Genomic DNA, 18,986 nt, shown 5'->3' on the forward strand with positions numbered 1-18,986 from the left:
GAAATTGCTGCGAGGGCAACATAATGTCGTACTATGCATAAATAGATTTTAAATTTTCAACTGTTCCGACAGTTCGCGGTTTCACCACGTAAAATATGACTATCGCATATTCTGTGGATACGGAACGAAAGTTTCGGTAGCTATAACGCGTTCCTTTCCCTCGCGACCGTAAAGCTAAATCAAATATAACGCAATACAACGAAATTTCAGTCGAAGAATCGTAAAGTGCCTCTGCAACTTTGATATCTTCGCGGGCGATTCCCCTTCAACGCCTCGCGCTTTACTCGAGTTTCGTAAGACCGTTTTAGATTCCGATTTGATGTACTCGGCGATTTTACACTATAATTAAGAGTATAGTTGCGTGTAATCGTCGATAATGAAATAATTCCGAGTCCTTTAGAACGATATACATATTTTTACGTTTAACGAGTTTGCCGTAACTTATCAAGACAAATTCGCTCAGCACTAATGAATAATAATATAATATTTACGATATTAATCGCAAGATTAATATTGATGTTTCATGAAATCTTTGCATTATAAGTATAACTATTTTATTATTAACCTCACGTCATTTAATTATCGCAGCTTTAGGTAGATATCTTACTAGGAAACGTCCGTCCCTTTAATTTGTTTCGCGAGTATCAGAAAAGCTGCCATCGCAATCTTTGAAATTCTCTTAAAAGCTTATCTCATTAGAAGGATCAGTCACTCAAGATATATTAAGAGCTGCAAACGGTACAGCTAACAATACAGATCGCTGAAATTTATCACTAAGAGAAACGGTATCGTGACTGAGAAACAAAAGGGAATTTCCAGACAAGCACACTTGCCAAAAATACGTTAAAATATGGAAGTTCTGTGCCATTAAATGTATATAGAATGAGAATTCTCTATCTTTCCATATAGGTAGATAAATTCTTCTTTCGTAAGTAGAAAATGAAACGATCGATTCTTCTAAAAAATAGCAGCTCCTTCATCACGCTATAATATCTTTTTCATTCAGATCAGTTTATCAACATAAATCTTACCTTTAATCATATATTTGTTATAGCGAAGGAGGGAAAGTAATGTAACATTTCTCCCAAAAATCCAAAATATTTTTATTTATTTTAAAATAAAACTTTTCAAGATCTCCTTGTTGAAAATTGCTATAATCTTTGTAATATTTTTGCGTCGGAATTGTTTAAATACAAACTTATTTATGACTCCAAAAACTCACTTTTTAACTTTACTATTGTTTCGTATATTACTGCACATAATAATCCACCACCGTTTATGCAAGATTATGTGCATCTAACTATGCAAAACGGCCTGCGTTATTGTGCATTTCGGAGATTAACCGGTGAATATTAAAGATCTAGATTGCGTCTTGGAAACTTGCAAGTTAGTTAGAATCCACAATTCCTCCGTATTCTATATTCTGCGCTCTAATCGAATTAATAGTTGCCATTATCTTGCGCCGAGAAGTTGAATTAAACTTCAGATTTTACGTAGCAAAAGAAATGAATTTCTCGGACGTAGATACTCAAGGAGAAGTTTGCAGGTGCTTTCCGTCGCTGGTAAAACTCAGAAGAACTCTTGTGAGAGTGACACTTTCTTTTAGTAATTTTGTCGTGGATAATATAAAAATTAAAGAAAAAAGTATAATTACACGCTAAGAATTTTTTTATCAAATAAAATATTGCAAACTGTTACCGACTAAAAGTATACAATCCGTGTACAATGTATCTGCACAATTACCTTTTCAAAGAAGGTAGAACAATTACGCCAAGTACACGCGCCCTTTGTACCTATTTTTTGTGCAAAAGTCTATTTTACGATCCAACAAAAAAGAACTTCACGAAAGTAAAAAAGATTTTATATTCATACCTCCATTAGTGAATATTATTAGTGAATAAACCATGCATTTAATCATTTATACAACAGATTTAATATCAAAAATAGACGCCGACTTATAATCCCGTAAAAAAAAGAATTTACAAAGGTGAAAAAGACATGCCAAGTACATAAGATATGCAATAAAAATATGCAATAAAAATATCTAAAAATATATGTAACAAAAGTTTAAAAAAATTATTCAGAAATAAACTCTAGCTGTTCTTTCTAAAATAGATTTGGAATTAATGCAATTAGCTAAATATTTTATTATTTAAAAAAGATCTCATCACACAAAGCTAACCTGTAAAAAACCTAGTAAAAAATTTACTGTTTAAAAATTGGTATATAAATATCAGTGCAGTTAGTCAAGAATTCCATAATGCATTCATAAGTATATTTAGCAAAAACTTAACGTATTTAAAAGTGTATGTAACAATTAAAATTCGTAACATTCTGTGCACTTTAGTGTAGGAATATAATATTGCAACACCCACTCATCTTCAGCTACCGGGTCTGCCATTATAACTTATAATCGTTCTATACTGCGGAGAATTAGATACTAAATACAGAAGGCACAGACAGACGTGAAGAATCATTTGAAGAAACGTTTACAAATATTGCTCGCTGGAGGTTAAGAGCAGAGGTATGATTCTTTGTCCGACTGTAAATATTGATATGCTTTACTCTCGCTCTGTGCCTGATTACCAGATGATACAGCTCTATTTCTTATATTATATTAATCGTTCACTTATTTTAAATTTATAAAAACACGCGCAATACTTTTACACGAGGATTAAAAAAATAGAGTTAGCTGTACACATAGGAAAAATTAATATAATTTTACGATTATTGCGATCTTAGAAAAATTATAGATCAGTAACTGAATATAGGTTTAGAAGTTCAAAGTTTGATCAAAAGCAACCGTTGCGTAATATGGGCTTCATCAGTTTTTCCGTTTGTTTAGATGCATTATATAATATTATATGTTTATAATATTATATACAGCTTCCTGTTTATAAAGAAGTTTAGACCATCGGGAAATACTTTATATTAAGAGACAATGACCCATATTGTGAACGCACTTTTATCGATGAATCCGCGCATTTATTTCTGAGATTCTATAGTATGTAACGTAAACTATATGTTAAATTCGCGCATATAGCGATAAAAGTGCGTTCAGAATACGGGCCAGTGTCTCGTTTCAAGTTTACGCGCAGCGAAGTTCGCATGAAACGGTGCGGCAGCGAGATGCCCGTGGCTCTATTTATCGTTCAGATAAACAGAGCGCACATTTTCATATTTTGACAGTTGAGGTGATTGAATTGTATTGTAATTACTAGTAATTTGACTCAATCGATAGCTATGGTTAAATTGGATAATAAAAGTATATTTAGTTTTTCCTTAGTATATCCTACGAACGGAGATATCATATGATGCAAAATTCAAATTTTTAAATTGTTATTAAGTAAGAAATGACCACGTCATCATTAGACAATGGCGTAATATCATGGCGTGACTTTCCTATTTTCGAGGTACCAGGCAATAGAAACAGTCAGAGCAGAGGAATGATTCTTTGTCCGACTATAAATATTGATATCAGTTTTACCATGCCTGATTAGTCATTACCAGATCATGTATTTGTTATTGTCGCAAAAATACAATAAAATTTGACTGAGATTGATAATGGCTTCGTATGTTCAACCAAACGGAGAAAATAATTGTGCCGTAAATCGAAAGAAATTATGATGTTATCGGGAATGGAAAATATACGCGAGTACCTTTTTACAATTATATATGTAATATATATTTTTTTATGAGAATATAGAATACGTACGAAGAAATTGCGGATGTCTACGTATTTAAAATATAATAAAAAAGATATAACATGTAATAGCATATATGTATAGGTAAAATTGTGACATATAAAACATATGAAAAATGTTTCATAATTCGCTCAATTTTAATGAAAATGGCGTATTTGAAGTTGCGAGAATATCGCATGTTTCGCTCGTTTTTTTCAATCATTGAAAATATCGTTGAAAGCTTATTTCGCGTTTGCTTAACTTGATTATCTTCCACGTTATTTCAAGGAGAAATTCGAGTTTCGTAGGACGGAATCAAGTTAATGTGTCTCGTATCCACGCTTCGGATTCTTGCTCGAAACGTCCGTAAAAATACAAAATTGCTCTCGAGTTTCGTCTTGAGCAAGTTTGCGATGTGCAAATAACACGCTCGTGTCAAGATCTTTAGCGGTTAAAGCGCAGTACAAATGCCAACGGTGACAGAGATAAAAATTTCATCTTCGCAAATTTCATGTAACCCGATTAAAAGTTTCTCCACTTTTCTTCGTGCTGTTTCTCCCCTCTCGGCCTATATCGATTCACCCCCGTGCCATTCGTTCTCCTACCGTGAATTTGTCTTCCAAGAATAGTACGGCTATGCTGACGAAACAAAGTGGCAAATATCGAATCTTCGAATTCGGCTCATCTGCTAATCCATCAGCGCGATTGATGTTTCCGAGAGTATTTTTACGATTCAACTTGCGACTTGTGAAAAAGCACGAATTTACTGTCGCAAATTTAAGTCTGTTTTCTACAATTTCTTTATATTAGATATTAATTACAATTAAATTAATTATATATTAATTGACCTCAAATTTACGTTTAATATGTATTTATATAACTCAGAAATAATTAAGATTTTGGTTAAAATAAAAAGATAATGTGAGACAAAAATAAATAATATTTTATATAACAATAAGTTAAAAATAAAGAATTCTTCTCGTTTAATTTTGAGAAAAATTTTCTTCTACAATTTTCTCATACTTTTAATTTATTTTTGCATGAAGAATCATGGTATTCGTGTTTATACCACGTTTTTCTAACACTAGTAAAACCTGCACACATTTGTAATCGTGATAAAAATATATGTATAAACATAGAAAATTTGTGGCTTAATTTCGCAATTAAGGCGCCTCGCGTAAATTCGCCTCGCGTAAATTCTCCTCCAATGTTCTATTTGGAAAGAGCAGAAATCCAAGTTCATTCCCTTGTGTATTCAGGTCCTGGCTAGGATCCCATTAAGAGACTTGTCGTACTAGATGACGGGAGTAGCCACTGGTGAGAGATGGAAGCTTTACCCGTTTCTAGAACGCAGGGGGAACGGTCCTCTTCAGGAAGATGTGGGCAAACATGTCTTGGCTACATGTCGCTTCTAGAACCGCGACTCATGAGCGAAAGAGAATCCCTTGCACTCAGTTGGCTTGTCGGTTCGAATTTTAACTGACTCTGCGATCGCGCTAATAGCATTTTTTTTTATAAATTCGAGCGAATTCAGTTTCGATGTTGGACACAATGTCACTGTTCGCAAATTACGGTATCAAGAGTTAAAAAATTAGAGATAAAAGAAATTTGTGTGTACGCGCATGTATGTGTATTACAATGGTTATTAAAAGTTATTACTTATTGAAACTTATTTTATAAATAAGTACTTGAAATAAGTTAAAGTGTAATTTATTTAAATGAATTAAATAAAAATAGTTGCTAATATTTTAAATTAATTAAAATGTTATATAAATTGACATTTTAGACGTCATGTTAAAAAAAAATATTTGTTAATTTTACACATTAGTATTAATTTGAAAGTTACGATTAATATCCTGGGATTCATAACTTGTATAACTGTACTGACCGTAATTTCATGCAGACACGAAATTAACTTCTCTCTCTTCATTTTTGGATACAATATATTATTCATATTACAATGCCTAATTGCGTGTTTAATTCTAATTTAATGACATATCAGAATGACAAATTGTTTTAACGTTGATGGCAGCGATCCAAAAATGTTTTTAACTAATAGTAACACAATATTGCATGTTGTTTTTGGAGAATATGCAATGCACCCAAAATGATTTATTAGCCGATGCTGCATGTGCAGAAACCTTGCAAAGATACGCTCGATGTGCGAAAACGTCTTTGCGCACCCGAAATTTAGGAGTATTGTTGGACGGGATCCAACGAAACTTATAGACGAATCGTGTGTTTGTGACATTAGGAAGATAGAAAGGTATTCAAGATTAATGTAATTCATCTGATATATTATTTACATAAGATACTTATGCAATATATCTCTCTTCCAATCATGAGAAGTTAAATACGACAGTATAAATAAAAAAGAAAGTCAGTTATTCGCCATTAAAGTATCGAAACGATAGTTTGTAATTAAACAGGATTATTTGTGGAATTAAGCATAAAAAATTTCAAAGGAGAACAAAATTTTATCCTAAATTTAACTTTACTTAAATAATTTTTCTATATATTTCGAGATATATATTTATATTCAACATAACATTTTAATAATTCACTATTAATCACTAATCACTAATCACTAAATTTAAATTCAGAAAAACTACATTTGAAAGAAAAAGCGTGACTCTTGGATCATTACTAAAACATTTTTATTAAAATAAAACATCGATCTCTTTTCTAAAGAATATTGTAAATATTTCATCGCATTTCCTAAAAGCTGGGCTTTATTAAATTTTGTACATGGTAACGTATATGTTCTGGAGTTAATATTAAATTTACTTCACCAAACTATGAAGTGTTATTTGTCTTGCATTCAACGTCGACATGTAAAAGGAAATTAGACATCAGTTACACTCAGCAATAAACGTCCAGTCGACATCTTCGAAATTGAGAAGTATAGTTTGAAGTGAAAATGTATCATATGTCGCGTGAATTTTACACATGTTATGCGCGTTTTACGGCTGCTGCGGTATTACATTTTACGGCGGTGCACGCGCGTGGTCCTTTATGACTCTCGAAAATTTCAACAAGCTCGTCACGTATATATACAGGATAAATATCTGGTAGAGGCGAAATAACCCTCCCCGAATAGGCAAGCGCGTAACTCTCCTTCGGGAAAAATCCATAAGCTTAAGAAATTGCGGTTGGTATCTTAGGGTCGGTTATTTTATGAGGTACCAACGAGGATTACTGAGACACGTGATTTAATGGCATCGCACGAAACATTACCCTCCGCAGGATGGTCATCAACGAGATTATCTTATCTTTTACAGGATATCGAATCACCACTACTGCTGCTAAGAGTAAACAGCGCTGAGTTCGTTCAATAAATCTCGAAAGTGCACATTGTGCTCTAGCGCGTTAGCCGCGTTATGAAAGCACAATGAAGGATGAGATGTGTAGAAGTAGTAGTAAAAGCACAAACTGTCAAAATTTTAATGGATTTTCTGGGGCATTTAAAATAGATATTCTCTTAGGAAAGATCTCAAGAAAGAACGAACTATAAAGATATTTAAACGTAATAATGAGATCTTGTTTGCTGAAGACTTTCAGGTATAGCGTTGACTTTAAATTTTGGCTGGGAGAGTTTGCTAATAATTGAAATATATATATATATATATATATATATATATATATATATATATATATATATATAAACTGAGAATGAAGTTAAGATACGTCAAGGTATACATTTTAAGAGTACAATTTTTTGTAATTACGGGATAACGGATAAAAATAGCGGTCATGTCGCGCATTTTACTCGCCGCGGCAACTTCCGGATTAGTTAATCCGAAGGCACGCAATGGCCGTCGTTTATCTTCGCGTTTACTGTTACGTCTTACCGTCGACGGTCTTCGCAATTCAAAATGTAATTCCATTTGAACGATCGTTAAACCTCAAGATTGAATGCGTGCGGCCGATAAATCCCTAACGATATCGGTAGTTAACTCGTGTAAGGAATCGCGTTAAGTCTATTAAATGAATAAATTACGGTCGCCGAATGCGGTCCCTGAATTCGTACCAGCATCACGGGGGCCAGACGCGAGAAATAAATTGCGGTGCATTAAACGGAATAACAAATTCTCATCCCGAAATGCCAATCGCTGTTGGATGTCTCATTTATCTTATCTTTACTTAAAATAATTAGTATATACATATAAAATATGCTTTCTTGTCCTCCAAAATAATGTTGACAAGTAAAATTTACTATTATAAGAAAGTTCGAGCTTCAAATTCGATGAATCTTAATGTCACATTCCAAGACTCATATAAATGTAAAATAATCATCTAGCAAATATTAATTATATACGTACAAGCAATAGCTATATGTACAATAAAATAATTCACAGCGATAGAACACAATTTAACAAAGTAACAAGAGAAAAGTGGATTTTGAGAGTCAAACGCGGCTAGCTATACGTGAGTTAACTTTATGTAACATTTAATTAACAATTCAATACAAAGTTATAATTCTATACAAAGTTATAATACGTTTCGACTCTATTTTGAGCCATCTTCACAGCGAAGCGGTAACAGATAAATTAATACAATTTAATTTATTTTACAAAGAACAAAAAAGAACAAAAAAGTTGATTTAGTTTAGCTTACACATTTAAATAAAAATATAGCTAATACAAGTACCAAAAGGAAAAACTGTATCATATGAACCTTTGTGTATGTATTTCGGATCATATAAATCTTGTGTATGTATTTTATACACCCAAGTATCTGACAAAACTTTGATGCAACACAGCGAGAAGCATTCGAAACGAAAAGACGCAAATGCGCAATTAATATAATTGGTCTCGTTATTATAAATGTCACTGTCGCGAACGGCGGCGACGCGACGAAGTGAAAATAAGTGAGCAAATAACGGCGGGCATTGACAAACGAGAGTGCAGAAACGAGTGACGTCGCTGACCCGTCTTCGCCTCTGCCGCGAGTTCTCCTCTCGCGCTCGCGAGTGGCCCATTCTCTCGGCGAGCACAAAGCGATTTCCCTGCTTTGGTACTGATCGATGGATCCGCCAGATCGGGATTGATGAGAAAAGAATGGAGAGCGAGAAAGGAAGAGATGGAATCGGTGAAGGGGAAAAGGACGCGTTGAAATCACGCATTAATCAAGGTAGATCAAGCAACAAAGGAGAGGAGGAAAACCTGGTGGATCGTTGTACGTCGAAAAAAAGTAACTTTGCATAAATTCACCATCTGGCAACGCCGTTCCGTTTATGATTACGCGCGATACACCTGCGTTCTCGGAAGCAAATAAAATCCTTCTTGGTTTTGACGGATTTAAGCTTAGGGATCATACACGGTAGATGGGGTTTGTTCGCGTACAACGAAAGCAGAAATCGATAAGATAAACTTAATTTAAGATCAAGATTTTACATTAATCTTTGTTAAAGCTTTTAATTACGTATTAGTAGTATCGGTCTGTCAAATCGAATTCTCGAGATGCATTTATATGTTTGTTATAAAAGAACGAAAACAAAATTGTAATAAATTAGTGCTAATTTCTTTTAATAATAAAAAAAATTTATATTCTTTCCAATCATTAAATAGAGTTTGTAAGAACTGACTGTGAGAAATATTTTCATTAACGTATTTACTAAAATGGTCTCCCAGAGCGACAAATAGAATATTAAGCTGTTTCCATAAAATACATAGCCACTTATTGCTAATATTTATTCAGGTGCAAAAATTGCAATCAATTGTTACGTATTGCGTCCTGCATTTATGCATGAAATTATTAACATATGTCCATACAATTTGATGGCACGCCAATTTCACTGATCATCGCGCGATTACGATAAGAAGACAGTTGAGATTAAATGCATCATCCTGTAAAGTGATCGAGATTATGTTCGGCGCTGCATCCGTGCATCGATGAGTCTTGAATTATGCACACCGGCATGCCAGTGCAGTGCTGCAAGCTGCTGCCGTCAGTGTTCATCGAATGTATCGAGATACCGCGTACATATAACGCTATTATAAGCTGTCCCAACATGTTTGTGCAACCGAAACGCTTGAACAGTTCGATGCAGCGAGCTTGAAGCACACGCCTATACAATACCTTCATTGTTGTATATTTTAAGTCCTCGAAACCACGAAGGCCGCAGGACAGGTGAAACGAATCAGGTATAGCCGGTAATGCGAAAGGAGAACGAAAGGCATTGCCTACGGGGGCTGCGAGAAGAAAATTCGTTGCTTACAGCTCGCAGATAGGGCGTTTATCTCTTTCCAGGTCAGAAAAGGCACGGGGAAATCTCGCGGGAGACGTCTCAGAATTAAGTGCGCATTCGAGGGAAAAGTGTTTCCAAGGGAGCGTTTCCGTCTCACTCGGCTTGGTACATTAAATGCACCACGTATAAATAACGTAATCCATTAATTATGCCTTTTCGATAAATGGTCGCGAGGACAGTCGTCCATTTTTCTGAAGAAATACTTAAGAACTGATTAATTGCAGTAAGTGCGCGCAAATAATTTACCTTGCAATAATTTCCATCGTTAAATGCAATTATTAAACAATCTATATACGATGTTTTAAAATCCAGATAAATCCAGATAAGTTATAATGATAATGATAATAACAGATGTTATCCAGTCGTTTCAGACAAATAAATTTCTAGCTCATTGGGTCGCATATAGCAGCGTTTGCAATAATCTCGTCGAAACGCTGTTATCCATTGATATCCGCTGCGATAATAATATTAATAACAATGATGTGATAAAACTTTTGCTTTAATTTAAATGAAGCTTTACATCTGATTTTTTTCGAAATATCATTACATCACGTAATCGTATCTTTTGTTACATATTGTAATCGCAGATTTTTTATCACACATAATATCTCAACAACTTTAAAACTTTTGATGTTTCATCAGCTCAGCTTCTTCACTTACTGCAGATATAACTCTGTGCATGTAACATGATATACGAAAAGTACGTGAGAGTCTCAATATTACTGACAAAAAACGAATGCTTCGAGTCATTTTCTCTCCAGAGAGGTCACATCATCTTTCATCGGGATTTTGCTGAAATTTTTGCATTTCTTGTCGTCAATTCCTTTAACCTCACGGCATGTTTTCCGGAAGTCTATTTGTATGGCCGGTAGGAAGTGCTGCAGAAGACCGGGCTTATATACGTAACGAAATTGTCGGTCGAGGACAATGTCGTGCCTGTCGCCGCGGAAACTGTAATGATCTTGCGAGGACAATAGACTCTCTTCGAGAACCTCCGTTTACATATGTCACTGAACAGTTGCTGATGAAGTACATTGTTGTAATTATACGTGAATCGAAAATATATAATGTTATATTAAATATTAACCGTATAGAATAATTTTTAAATACATTGAAATTTCAACGATATTCTTTACAAAAGTCCTGTACATCTTTTTTAAATAATCTTAATGCCTAAAATAATATAAATTCAATAAGATTTTTAATCAGTACCTAACTTTTATTCTGATACCACTAAAAATTCAAAAAATTTCTTCAAACAAAACGTAATTCTCAATTATTAAATCAGGAAATAACTTCGAAACTTTTGATGTTTCAGTTTAGCTTCTTCACTTACTGCGTAACATGATATATGAAAAGTACGTGAGAGTTTCAATATTACGAGATACTTCTATAGATGATAACGGTTGATTATTACGATTGGTAAATTGCGATCTGCGAAAGGGATAAGAGTCGGTACTTCCATGGATATGCATAGCGACGTGTTCAGCGATTTTCCAAGAATATTACCGTTTGGCTAACGATGTTTCCAACGAGCTCTTCGAATGCGCAAGATATACGAAACGGAGGTGCACTTTGAGACAAGCGAAATTATTGTTAGATGGTTATGAAAGACAAGCGCGTCTAGAATCTCTAACAGTCCAGAACTTTATTATGATAGAATAATTACACACATTTGCAATGCGGCTACAGAAAAGATCGATTTTTTAAATCTTCTCCTAAACATCTCATGATTATAATGCGAAGGATTATAAATAACTTTCATGACAATCAGTTTCGATAAAAGTTGCAATTAAAATATAAGTTTAGAAATACAGTCTTCAATTATTGAACTTTTATATTACATTTTGATATCTTCTTATATCTTCGGTAAGAACTCTTTTGATTTTTTTTATCTGGAAAAATGTACACCCTTACAGGGGATAATGGAGAAACTTGAAGGTCGGCAGCTGCGTAAATACAGTCTTCAATTATTAAATATTCACATTACGTTTTCATCTCTTTTTATATCTTCAGTGAGAACGCTTGATTTCTTTATCTCGAAAAGTGTACACCCTTACAGGTATAAAAGAGAAACTTGAAAGTCGGCAGCTGCGTAAATACAGTCTTCAATTATTAAATATTCACATTACGTTTTCATATCTTCTTATATCTTCAGTGAGAACGCTTGATTTCTTTATCTGGAAAAGTGTACACCCTTACAGGGCATAATGGAGAAACTTATATAGGTGGGCGGCTGCATAAATACAGTCTTCAATTATTAAATTTTCACATTACATCTTGATCTTTTCTTATACCTTCGGTAAGAACTCTTGACTTCTTTATCTGAAGTGTACACCCTTACAAAGGTGTAACTTGTAGGTGTAACTTGTAGGTTGGCGGGCGCGTAAATCATCACGTCGGTCGATGATTCGATCGACGTACGATGCCCCAGGTGGTCTATTCTCGTATTATCGGAAAACAATGAATCTAATGTCGTCATAGGACCAGTATGGAGCGCGTAAAAAGTGCTAAAAACTCTATCCGAGTTTGGAGAACGGACGAAGCATATAAATACAGTCGTATCTGAGCGTGTGCATCGCACAATGCTTTTCCAATATCAAAGATCTAAACAATGATAATCTGCATCCATTGCGTAAAATATACACAATGACATTTTGCGATAAAATTGGATATTTACGAGAGAGAGATTCCGTATTTCATTTTTCGTCCAATTAATATATATGTAATGTATATATGTACAAACAGAATGAGGGAAATATGCAATTATTTGTAACGTTCAAATTGTGACTCTTTATCGCAAAAAATTATAATATTTATAAGAATTAGTGATATCAGAAGCGTGAGTGTAATTATTATATCGTTATAATATTATTATTATATCGTTTTATTATTGTCCCTTCGTCTCGATAGATTATACACGATATAATGATACTAAAAGCACTTGCTACTTTTCGAATGTCATACAGCAGAAAGGATGATTGCGCATCGCGAAATTCACGAGGGATATAAAATTTCCAACCGCGATACTGTAATGCACCTCGAGCATAACGACGTCGGGAATCGTAAAGTCGCAAATCAAAGCGCAACGTCATCCGGATCTGCTTAACATGCATGGAATTTTTCAATAAAGAAAAGCAGTATGAAGCAGTCAGTTTTTCTCGTGCAAAATCGCAACTGACGGTTTCGGGGAATATCCATTTGCTTGTTCGAACGAGCGATGCGTTTAGTCTCGATTTTTACCCAATTAAATAAACGCGCGCGCGAAAGTACGATTATTTGCGGATCGCGAAACCGAGTCGAGTGCGTACAATGCATCTCTATGACAGAATACGACAACTGCAGGTGATCGCAATCAATTTTCCATTGTGATATTTTTGTCACGTCGTGTCACTTCGGATTTCGCATTCGTTTTTAATTGACACGATAAATTAATTCCCAACCGACTGACTATTTTGAGCACGCGTGCTTAGAACGTAAAGACATAAATACGTTCGAACAAAAGGAATAACATAAATCTAATACGAAGTAGAGAGATACAATTGAGACAATACACTTGATAAAGCATTAATCTCAGTGTCAATTTTATTATTATTTTATTATTGATCAGTAAATTATTCCGTTGAATATAAATCATGCATTTAATATCGACTGAATTAATCCTCAACCGACTATTTTGAACACGCGTGCTTGGAACGCAAGACGTAACTACGAGACATAAATACAGCAGATACGTTCGAACAACGGGAATACGAATAAATCTATTACGAAGTAGAGAGATACAATCGAGATGATACCCTTGATAAAGCGTTAATATTAATATCAATCTTATTATTATAAATTTATTATTGGTAAAGTTAATATAAATAATGCACTTTATGTTGGACTAAATGTGAATTATAAGTTGCGCATATTCTTTTCGAATAGTTGCGTTTTTTGACACACACAACTTCGTTGATTTTTAGTTTGATTCACTTTGTTATTTGTTCAATTAAAAAAAAAGGTTCGTTCTTCTTTCACATTAAATTAGTTATGGAAATATGGTAGGATCGTATGTCTTTTCGGCGAATTATACTTTTTGCCTTGGCGAAACCAGCCACCCTAACGGTTGACCTATTTCCAATGTCAACGATCCCATCGATCAATCAATCGAGCATTTAGATCGGTCGAGGCTAATACGACACGACGAGGGATGAGATGGAGAGCCGGGAGGTTTCTGTGTGGATCTCTGGGCACTCGAGCGCTAATGAAAACCTATGCCCACACTTTTTCCATTCAAGTTGCCTATCGAGTCAGTGTTGATCAATCTCTTTTTTTTAAATGACGTATATTATTTTTTAAATATCAAACGGATTTATAAATTGACAGCTATAAATATATGTGCATTATATTTTTGTATATTTTTAATGTTAATTTTTAAAACGATATAAAATTGTTCTATTACAGAAATAATTTTCTGAGAAATAGAGAAACCTAAATTCAAAATTTCATTTTTAAGGCGAAAATCTAGATCGAATAGTCCTATTTATTGTTAGAAGTTTTGATTCGATTTAGTTTATTTCGTAAGTTGCTTGTTTGTTAAAGTACACTACAAAATTTGTAGAAAAAGTTTCGTCCCGCGCGGAATGTTGGGTTGAAGAACACGTTACTATACGTACTGCAGTAATGTGCGGACCGGTAGTGCATAGCAAGTGCACTCTACGTAACTGCCGAAGCGCATCTGTGCAACATACATGCGGTCCGATGCAGCAGAATCGAGCGCGGACCAGTGTATGTATGTACACCAAATTGCCGGCAGCTCAATGATTAATCGCTTCTTGCAGTTGCTTACAATCTCTAATTACATTACCACCGTGATACCCTCCGCGTGCGTTATACGGCGCGTTCAGAGAATTGCTCATTTCCTGCCGATTATTCCGTCATTTCCTATAAATTGTACGTTAAATTTAACGGTGTCTCTCTTTCTCAGCAAAAATTGATTAAAAGAAAATTGTATCTCGTTTTGAACGTTAGAGCTATTTTCGTAATTGCGCACGGCAGTATGCACAAATACATCAAGATATTAAAAATTTTCATCTTCCTTTAACAGCATTTATCTACGTAAATCATTTGCACAAAAGAAAACAATTATGAAAACAGATTACATATATCTATAAAATAAATACGCAATCCTTGAAGATTTAAAAAAAAGAATTGTAACTCTGAGCAAAAGATTACAATTCCGCGAATAGTAAAGGAAACAAAGTATCTTAGACAAAAGTATAGACCTGATTTCGCACATCGGGAAAGAAGTCTTATTATAAATAAGCCTCGTATTAAAAAATTAACCCATTTCATAATAAAAATCATCCATTAAAATAAATGCCGAATATTTGTTGAATAAATTGGTGAAACGAAGAGAAATATCCGTCTAATATAAAAATTGATAACACGCGTATTTATCGGTTAAAATACACTTCGATGCAACAAGACGCAACGGGATGAAATCAAGCGTGAACTGTACACCCAAATTGTACTGAACGAACTCTATGTATTTGCACTTCGTTAACTCATGCGGCGACTATATTGACTTTTTCCCGATACGTCCGCTTCTCAATCAAGCGTATGATATACTACCTTATAAATTTACGAAACCTGCAAGCACCTCGTCAAGATTTATATCGAGAAAAAACCTGCGTCGTAATTATGAACATGTCTAATGTTTCAAATAAACAAAGTACATTCAGATATTAAGTCAACTGATTTAATTAGCGCGACAAATAATATTTTGTCGATTCAATATTTATTGTTTGTTAATCACATCGACGAATTTTAACGTTTCAACTTATTATATCACATAATTTATTCGGCAAAACTGATATTTGCTTGGACGAGAAAGTATATCTTCTGTTCGCCCAGACAGTTTTCTTCATTTTTAAGCATAATTTCGTTTTCTTAAAACACAATTATAAACATGTATTCATATGTTAACAATAGTTAAAACTATTTAACTATGATCAACTTTTTATTTAACCATTTCATAAAAAAATTAGCTAATTACTTTAATTAGCTAACATTTTCAATCGTCATATATAATTCCGGCTTTTATGTTTTACGCGTTTATTATTATGATTTGTATACGCGTAGAGAGTTATTTTATTACCAAGAAGTTTGCCATATATGTCACTGTTGCACTGAAATGAAATTTAGTCATCGGGTGAAATGCGTTGGCACCCGCTTGTAAAACACTGCAGGTGACGTCACGGAAACGACATGTAAGCGCATTGTTCATATGCAAGTGTTGGAATGTGTAAAACATTATACATATAAAATTTCACCAAAGTCGTTATGCGAAACGTTCGCGAAGCAACGCGCATTTTACATATAACGTTAAATACATCGAGTTAAATACAGCGCACTGAAATACAATGCACTTCCTCGTTGCCTTTTGCCTCATCTTATTTATGATTGCAGCAAATTTTACACCGTCAAAATAACGAGATATTAAACGGGCTGTTGAGTTTGTATATTTGCGACGTAAAATATGAGATTAGCTTTCAATTCCGTTATGAAATTAGCAGTTTACGACTAATTGCTATATGTTAAAATAATATTTTAACGATCAAAAGAAAATTTGAACGATTTATTATCGTTATATGCAATATTCGTCAAGCTATTGTTGAATCATGAAAGCTTTAATATTTCATAACTTCCATAAAAATTATGGAACAAAGAAAGAAAAAGTATATAAATGCTACGAGATGGATAATAATATTTCGTATTTAATACTCATTTTTAAACTCATTGTATTTATAAAATAATTTTTTCTCTATAAATAAAATTCTCTTCTAAATATTTCTAAAAATATAGAAATCTTATACATTTTCGATAAATTAAAAATGGAATTAAATTAATAAATGGAATTAAATTAATACTTTAAATATCGAATAATTTTTTCTGTAAGAGCTGATAATAAATGAAAAATATTGATATGCATGAAAATATTATTTTTTACATAAAGAATCAGATTCATATATACATAATTTATTTTTTTCTAAGTACTCATAAATAGATAAATCTTTATAAAAAAATAGAATATTAAAAGACACGGTAGTGTCTCGCGCCAAGTACACGCGCAGCGAGACCGCACCGTGTATCTTTACGCGATTCGTCGAGTTGCAAACACTCGAGTTAATAGATCCTGATCTCAATAATCGCTCAACTTATCATGTTCTAATAGAGATGGGCGTGACAGATATCAGTTAATATTAGGTCTTATTAATTGTAAGGAGCAAGCTCGAGGCAAGCTTTTCGAAAGCAATATCTCTCTCTATCCGACCAGCATTATTTTCTTTATAGCGAAGATCGTACCAAAGAAAACAATAGTATCGGCTTACATATCTCAAAAGACAGGCGTACATATTCTAAATTGAGAAGAAACTCGCGAAGGCATGAGTATAAAAAGTCTCGGTTAGGTGTGAAATCCCAGTTTGTGTGTGTGTGTGTGTGTGTGTGTGTGTGTGTGTGTGTGTGTGTGTGTGTGTGTGTGTGTGTGTGACGATATTAAGGAAACTTACTCTCGTGTCCGCAAAAACTGACGATTGGCCAATTTCCACCATCATTGAGGGACAGCTTGAAGTTACCCGAAATTGAGTGTATGTCGAGGACGATAGCGGGGGATGGAATCTTGCGAGAGCGTGAAGAGAGCGTGAAGTGGAGTTTAAAAGAAGAAAGACAGAGTGCAAAGAAAGAGCAAGGTAGGTAACGAGACAGAACTGACAAGATAGAATTTTGAGAGGTAGAAGACGAAGGAAAGAGAAAAGGAGAAGGGAGAAAAAGAGAAACGGATACGGAGTGGGAAGCTGGCGAGGGCGAGAGGAAACTCGAGAGAGAAATACCGAGAGAGAGAGAGAGAGAGAAAGAGGGGGGAAGGACAGAGAGCGAGAGGGAGGAGCAGCGGCAGTTCAGAAGCAAGGGTAGCGAGGGGGAGGGTCGCGGCTTCGAATCAGGGGTTGCTTTCAGAGGAGCACGCAGTGCTCTCTCGTCTCGCGAGCCGGGAGAACGGGAGAGAACGTGCGTGCCGGCTCGCGGAAAGAGGGTAAATTTCTCACACCCTCGGCAGACTCCTACCCTCGTGACTCCCCCCCCCCCGGTCGCTCGTTCCCGCCAAAAGAGGAACCTGCGGCAAGATCGTGACAAACGCCGACTGTGTCAATACCCTCCACTTTTCTCTTTTCCTTCCGTCTCTTCGTTTCTCCGTGAAATCTGGACGAGGCGCTCGGGAATGAGACGACAGCCAATTAATGCGTCGGGATTTAAGACCAGGTGGAAGATCAAGGAGTAACACTCGTGCGGACAACGTGATCCTCGAGGTATTCCTCGATATTACAACTTTCGCTTTCGCGGAAGTGCTCCAGCGTTGGAGTATGTCGCTGAAATCCCGATCAATTAATGTTCCAATTAAAACGATTAAAAATCAAGTGAAATATAAAGATCGTAATGCGATTTTCAGGCTGTTTCTCGGCACGAAATTTAGCTCGCGAGTCTCCTTAAAGGGAGTTATCGGTTGAAAGATCGGCATATTCCCGATTGATCAGGTACCCTTAATCCTAACCGACGCATTCCCTTCAATGGTCCACTCGACGGTCCATTCGATCGTGAGCTGATTAACCTGTCGGGGATGGAGAAATTAACGCAGCGAGTGCTTTAGTTCAGATATATGGCGCTGATACCACAATGAGTTCGCTGATCCGCGATTTCCTCTTATCGTCACGAAGACGGGAAGGATCATTTAGTAGACCGTTTTCCCTCGTTTTCAAGTCCCTGGAGATTTCAATGAGACAGTCGGCTATGAAGCAGCCAGATTACCGTGTAAACAGCTTGTAAGGAATATGTTGCAAGCATAAATAGAATAATGTTTTGTAAACATAATAAAAGAATAAGTGTCTGTGCAATTAAATTAAGTGATAAGTTGTAAGTATACTTAACCACAATTAAGTTCTTTAATTGTGTGTTAAAAATCGTTCGATAACCAGGTAAAAATACAAAGCGGTTTAAAAAAATTATATAAATAA

At 34.9% G+C, this 18,986-nt stretch overlaps 2 protein-coding genes across 3 annotated transcripts in view; one reads left to right on the top strand and one right to left on the bottom strand.

Moving 5' to 3' along the window:
* Positions 1 to 18,986, bottom strand: part of LOC139815256 (midasin) — a 111,255-nt gene that overhangs the window by 33,642 nt on the left and 58,627 nt on the right. The gene's annotated exons all lie outside the window — the stretch shown is intronic.
* Positions 17,960 to 18,986, top strand: part of LOC139815260 (uncharacterized) — a 49,066-nt gene continuing 48,039 nt past the window's right edge. For both annotated transcript variants that reach the window (XM_071782045.1, XM_071782046.1), the window contains exon 1: positions 17,960 to 18,284. The gene's annotated coding sequence lies outside the window, so the exon portion shown is untranslated. The remainder of the gene's footprint in view (positions 18,285 to 18,986) is intronic.

The sequence above is a fragment of the Temnothorax longispinosus genome, chromosome 6 (genome assembly GCF_030848805.1).
Source record: "Temnothorax longispinosus isolate EJ_2023e chromosome 6, Tlon_JGU_v1, whole genome shotgun sequence".
NCBI classification, from domain to species: Eukaryota; Metazoa; Arthropoda; class Insecta; order Hymenoptera; family Formicidae; genus Temnothorax; species Temnothorax longispinosus.